This window comes from Pinus tabuliformis, chromosome 5_2 (assembly GCF_031772625.1).
Source record: "Pinus tabuliformis cultivar Carrire ecotype Pingquan chromosome 5_2, CPIR1, whole genome shotgun sequence".
NCBI lineage: Eukaryota > Viridiplantae > Streptophyta > Pinopsida > Pinales > Pinaceae > Pinus > Pinus tabuliformis.
In genome coordinates this window covers 426,628,252-426,635,440 of record NC_142306.1, presented here as the reverse complement: position 1 = coordinate 426,635,440, position 7,189 = coordinate 426,628,252, and the positions used below count along the sequence as shown (strand labels likewise).

At 38.5% G+C, this 7,189-nt stretch overlaps 1 pseudogene; it reads left to right on the top strand.

The window, feature by feature from the left end:
* Positions 1-876: 876 nt before the first annotated feature.
* LOC149159431 (reticulon-like protein B12 pseudogene) lies at positions 877-1,799 on the top strand (annotated as a pseudogene).
* The last annotated feature ends 5,390 nt before the right edge of the window (positions 1,800-7,189 follow it).

Here is a 7,189-nt window from a genome sequence, read left to right as displayed (position 1 = left end):
ACTCACTCAGATCCTTGCAGAAGTCGGAATCTCTTCTTCCCTGGAAAAAGAGATCTTGACAAGAATTGACAGTTCAACTACTCCCCAAGAAATAAACGAAGAATCTTGCATATCTGATGGCGAACAATCATTCGAACAGGAGATCGAGGAAGAAGAACAACAGATCGAAGTAGAAGAATAGGAGTTACAACATGATCTAAGTGAGAGAAATTGTGCTTATGAAAGCTTTATCGAACAATGGTTCCAAGTAATTATTAGATTAGATTCGTCTTTTTATTTATTTTTAGTTGATTTTCAGTTACAACAACTAGACTCATTCACTTTCGAATATTTTCATCCATCATGTAAAAAATTGCTACTGGATATATTGTTGTTACTGCTACGTGAATGGCTTCATTAGAAGTTTAATTACACGTAACTATTTTTTTTTCTAATTAGTATAGAGTAGGTAGGCTTTCATTTGCAGTTTTTTCTTTCATTTTCAGTTTTTCTTAGAATAAGTATGCTCTCCTCCGCGCTTAGTGCGATCACAAGGATCAGAAAATAGGGATGATTTAGACTAATTTCAAGAATAAATAAATGTTTTGAAATATGCTTGATCAAAACATCTTTCAATATGCAAATCATTGTGTCCATTTGTTAAAAAATTAAGTCTAGACTCTGTGCATTGCCGATCTCCTCTTCCAAGGAATCCAACCTAATAATAACATTACAGAGGGAGACAGCCAGAAATCCAAGCAGCCAGCCAGCCAACCATTTCGATTTTCCTTTTAGAAGTTAAATGTGATGGTCTCCTTTTACTTTTTATTCATTTTGGTATGGTAATCAATTTTTCATGTATTTTAGAAAGCAAAAGAGGAAAGAAAAAGCAAAAACATGGTACTGCAAAACTTTATCATGAAAGAGAGGATTCTTAATATTCGAGCGATCTGCAACCACAATTCGTTCCCAGTTGAAGTATAAACCAAGTAATTTCAGTGAGAGATCTTACTGTCAAGCTACCTGATTCAACTTGTCTTCTCTACCATTTTGATCCAGGCAGAGGAAACAACTCAGATCTGTAAGATAATGTCAGAAAATTCTGCCAATGGTAAGATGGAAACCTCCACATTTCCCACTGATGAAAAGAACCCATCTCAGCTCTTCAGCAGACAAAAGAGCGTTCATGAAATTCTCAGAGGAGGAATCGTGGCTGATTTGATGTTATGGAGGCGAAGAAATACATCACTAGGTATCCTTGTTGGTGCTGTTGTGGCATGGATTTTATTTGAGAAATCTGGGTACACGCTATTGTCACTTGTAGCCAATGTGCTTCTCCTTTTGGTCACCATCTTGTTTGTCTGGGCAACTACCGCAGCTCTCATAAGCAGGCCTCCCCCTCCCCTGCCTGAATTAGAATTATCGGAAGATATGGTAAATGACACAGCTGCATCAATACGTTCCCGGATTAACTTTCTGCTTACAGTAGCACATGATATTGCCCTCGGAAAAGATCCCAAGCTCTTCCTCAAGGTGGCTGTATGTCTGTGGCTTATCTTGACTATTGGGGGTTGGTTCGACTTCCTCACACTCGGGTACACAAGTCTTGTTATTTTGCTCTCAATTCTTGCTTTATATGAAAAGTATGAAGATCAAGTAGACAGATATGCAGATATTGCTTATAATGAATTCCGGAAGCTTTTTTTTCACAATTCAATGCACATGTTATAAGTAAGATACCCAAAACTTCTCGAAGGGCAAGAAGATGTAGTAAATTAATCTATATTCATTACAGCTGGGGTAAAAGTCTATTGAGATAAACTTGTCTTGTTCATTTGAATAGGTGAACCTGTATTTTTGAGGTTCTTAACCAAGCCCGTTTTCAGGTCAATGAGATCAGTTGTAAAGCTGAGGAATTTGGATTGTTACTTCTAGGAGTTCAGCATATGTTTTGAGGATGGATCACCATTACACTGCTCCAGAAATGTAAAATTGGCAAATCTGCCTTACCATGCACCAGTATCTGCCCATCTCTCTGCCCACTGTACATAAACATGCAATATTTCTAGTTGGGGGGGAATAAAAGTATGTTGGATATTTTTGTGAATTTGTGGGCAAAAGTTAGGATGCATATACTAACAAGTGAAATGAGATTGGTGTTATGTGTAGGTCAACGAGAAGCTTATGCAAAAAGCTCAACATTACAATAAGACACCCTTTTCATCCATGATTAGTGTAACTTGGAAAAATATCTTAAAAAAAAAATGGACATTTCATAAATTCTTGAAAATGAGCTAATTTGTTTTTGAGTCACTTCATACAGGAATGATCGATGGAGATGGCACACAAAGGTGACAATTTTTATGCAGGAATGGTGCTAAGAGTTGAAGACAATCTAATGCAAAAGTGATTTTTCGAAATCACAATGAAACATGCATCCTTGGATGCTTGAAGGAACTAATTCTTCACTGCACATATCATGAAATTTTCCACTACACAAAAAAATCCTTTTTGCATCATGATTACTCCCCTTTTTCCTTCCAAACGCCTAGACCATCCTTGTGTTGCAACCCATCTTCCATTTCCTTATCTTTCACGACCTCATGCACGCCTATTTTTCTCAATTGCATACATCCCTTTATCCTTTTCAGTTTATTTTTGCCTTCTAGTTTTCCTTCTGAATAAAACTCATTCCCTTTCCATGATTACATGGCCTTGATTTCCTCGCCATGCTGATCCACACTGCTTGTCCATGAGTTATTTCCATTTATAGTCCTACCAAATATTTTTGTACAAACTCGCGTTGACTGATGTGGGATTCCTTAAGGCCAACCTTTTAACAAGTCTTGCCCCATTGACATCAGCACCTTATCTGGAAAATAGACTAGAGTTCCTTTTGAGTACCTAGAGGCTTGCATGCCTTAATGGCAAGTTCTCTCGCTGACAATCATGGGAATACATCAATGTCCCTTGATCTTCAGATCTTGCAAGTGGCTCTACCTCAACACATCCATTCACACTTCGCATGATGTACTCGGATACCTTGGCACTCATTGACATCAATGGTGAGTTGCTTCACATTGGTTAACGACATGCATCAATGGTCGGTAATCCAATGATTTCTATTCATGCTCGACATCGACATATTCATTTGCATGATTAGAATTGTGCCATCGGGTTTGTAGCAGGTGAAGACTATACACTTCTTCATGACTCCCTCAGCAGTTACAACAGCATGAATTCTGATCTATGAGAGTACCACAGTTCCACTTTCAGCATTTATCTTTTCCATGATTCAGCATTAGCAGTTCAGATTCCTTCATTTCCCAGGATCCAGTTACAACAACATCAGTCACATTTTCCTGATCCAGCAGCAGCAGTAGCTACATTCCTATTGCATAGTTCATCATTCTTGGGTAAGTAGAGGTATGCTGTTTTCTAATCTTTAATCATGCAATTCCTTATATGCTAACTTGAATATTTTGGAAAATTCCCTCACCATGCTACATTTCCTTTCATGAGCCATGTCAAGTTGCATGAGGACATGCAACCAATTCAGTTGAGGGGGGGAGAACTATATTCACTACATATTCACTTCCATGATTCCATTTCTTCACCACTATCACTCCATTTACCATTCACCAACATTTATTTTCCAATGATACTTTGTTGCACTTTGCTTCATACGCAATATTGGCATGCTTCATTAATATTACAAAAGGGCTTTCTTATGCACATTATGATTTCCAGTGAGTGTTTACATTATTATTGAAGAAAAGAGAACAGAAAATGAAATGAATGTTGTTAACACAAGAACCAACATTCTTTGTATTCATGGTTGTCACACAAGAACCAACCATAAGAAAATGTAAATTGTTACTCATGTCTTTCACATATCTTGGAAACATTCATTATTAAAAGACATCATCATGTAAAGCCAAAGTTCAAAATGCCAAATTTTCTTAAAGAGACCCATGCATGGTTGCATGAGGACATGTAGCAAGTTCAGTTGGGGAGGATGTTGGGACTCAGAAATGTCATATTTTCATCCACCTTTTTCTTCACTATTCCTTACATTTCACCATCCCATTAACCTTTTATCATATCATTTTCATACATACATTTGGGTTTCACCTTCTTATTTTCCATTTTATTCATTTTTGTATTACAAGTGAATTTATGATTAAATATTAGAAAATATATATATATATTTATATATATCTCAAGAATATGTGAGTTTTGTGATTTGTAGGAAATATGTGAAGAATTAATATCTCCTCCACCATATTAAGGAGATAATTATGCAAGCCTATTCCTAAGGAGAAAATCATGGAGGATTTGGTTGGCATATCTTATCCAAGATATGTGAGAGATTTATGGAGGATTCAAAGGGATCATATTTTGTAATAATGGGAAAGTAGTTAAAAATGCTTGAGAGATTTGTGGGATCATATCTTGTAATAATGGGAAATTAGTTGAGAGTGCTTGAGAGAATATTGGATATGTAATTATGAGAAGGTTATCTTCCTCATGTATATAAGAGAGTGCTCTCTCTTCATTTTAATAAGGAAGAATGGATAATGAATAATAGAGAATGGAGATTAACTTTGATTCATATTCTTTTATTGTTATGCTTTCATGATTTGTAATTTGGTTCTTGTAATATAATTTAAGATATTTTTATTGTTGTGAGATCAAATATGTTGTTTGTCATTCAATTCTTCACATGTTGTATTGATTTCCCCTTAATTTCATGCTTTCCTAGTTAGTGTTTCAATGCATTCCTAGATTAATTTGATTTCAATAGATTAGATTAAATTAGTTCTACTTCAGTCCTGCATATATAGTGCATGTGTCTCATATGTACGAACCTCGGATTGACAAATTAAATAGTTGGGTAAGTACTACAACAGAATTAAACGAACATAGTTTCACCCAACAGAACTTAACACTAGCAATTGCATGATGAAGCAAGAACAATGTTTTTGTGGCAGCAAGGACACCGTGGCCTCAGCTCATGGTCCCGAGGAGGGAGAGGTGAGATCCAAGGTTGCTTGATGGCCTTTTTCGAAGATCTTTTCTGCTATCAACCTATCACATCACTCTGAAACATGAAAGCTTTTTCAATCATCAAAACTGTCCTAGATAACCAAGCAAGATTTTAATCTACTAACAGAAACTATTTTATGAAGACAGTAAAGAAAAACATATAACAGTACATGGAGGAGGTCCTGGCACTTGGGTTGGGCCCAACCCCAAGAGCTATAGGCTCCTAAAAGAAGCTCAGAACTGATGCAACATAAAACTGGTTTCCATTACTCAAAAAACAACCATGTCCAAAATGTGTTACAGCAGAAGCTCCAAAATGGGCTCAGAAATAAAGCAACACTATAGTGCAAAATACAAATGTTCAACAAGTAACCTATGAAGGTTGGAAGCCTTCCTACTTATGCACTACGAGGACCTCCAACAGTCCTCCTTAATTCAAGGGGCTTGGCTGCTCAAAACTGTAGTACTTAATCACTTCATAAAAGCTGCTCAGCTGCCTTTGGAAATCGACTTTGGCGGGCTGCTGAACTCCGAGCTGATGGTGGAGAACTCGAGGAATGGGTCATTTAGTGCAGGAGACACCCTTCCTACGAATCCTCAGCCTTGTCCCCTCGTATTTGGCTGTCAAATGGTCCATAAATGCTTGACCTTGGTCCAAAAGTTGTCCAAAAATATGCAGCAAACACATATTAGCCTTCATGGTCAAGTGACTATTCTCATTCATTCAATTAACATAAACATACTTCAAAAGCATACACAAACTATGAAAAAATGGTGGATAAATGGAGAACAATAGGCAAAATGAGCCCAATAAGTTACCCATTTTTGGGGCTCATCATCACCCCCCTGCTAAATGGGTTGCTCATCCTCTAAGAAACTAATCTAGCTCATCATCCTTGATAGCTTTGACTGCCTCTATCACATCCCAGGCCTCCGAGGTGATGTCTTCTTCCCGGTCATGAAATCCTACTTTTCTTTCCACTTCCTCCCACTGCCTGTTTTCTTCTTCTTCCTTAACTCCTTCCAACAATCCCAAAAGCAAGGGAGGACTGAACTTTAAGCCGATCCAATTGGCCTGCAGATTTTGCATTGACTATTTATAGAGGGGTACCCTTGCCAAGGCCTCCCTCATTCTGGTTGGAGAGTGGTATTCTCTTATTTTCGAACTATGGGGCAGTGTGTTCCACCTCCTTGTGCAAGCATGAATGCAGTTATCCCCCAACAGTCTTTCCATGTCCTCAAAGTGGGTAATATCTTGAGCTTGTCGTTCAATGTAATTTGGTAAATCCTGAGGGTTTTTGGCCAGGTGCTGATGGGCATGTATTAAAGTTGATGTATCCTTTGGTTATGCCCTGATCATGAGTGGTTCACTCAGCTCCCTGTTCATAATATCCCAAATCTCTGCTGCCCTCTTTTCCTCATGATTTAACCAGGAGGCCATAGCCATAAGTTGCACATATCCCAATGTAGCACTGGGGTCCCAAAGAGTCATGTTTGGAAGGGCCAAGTTGTGTAAATAGAATTCGGATAACTTAGCCTTATCCTCTGCTGAGCTGCTGTCACACAAGGTCATGAATTGATGGTAGCTTTGAAATGGAATGGTGCCCCTTTGGGCCAAGGTGTTAATCTGGAACTGCAACCATTGATATTTAAGATATAGGGCATATGACTTGGCAGTTTGCCTACACTGCAAGGCCTCTGCTACCCAATTAGCCATGCAGTCCAGTTGGGCTTCCTTTTCTTGTACCTGTTGGTTTAGAGATTGTATTTCCTCAGCTGCCTGTGACTCCTTCTCCTGTAGCTGTTTTGTTAGTGCCTCAACCTTGGCCTGCACCCCGTCCATTTTCTTCTATTCATTAGAGGTTTCTTTATCTGCTGAAGGCTTTTCCTGTTGCTGATGTTCTCCTAGAATGGAGGTCCTATCGTCCTTATGAATTTCCTGTAGCCATAGCTACTGTTTCAGCAGCTCGTTCTCTTCTTGTAGTTTGGCCCTCTGACTGCTTTCCACATGCTTCACCATGGCTAATTCTCTCCTTGACTCCCTGAGTTGTTCTTCTAGGGGGCCTATGTCCGCCACACCCTTGGACTTGGCAATCCTCATCCAAGTGTGAGTCCTAATTCTTTCTTCTTCCAGTGCAAAGAAGAGTGGCACTGCAAATTT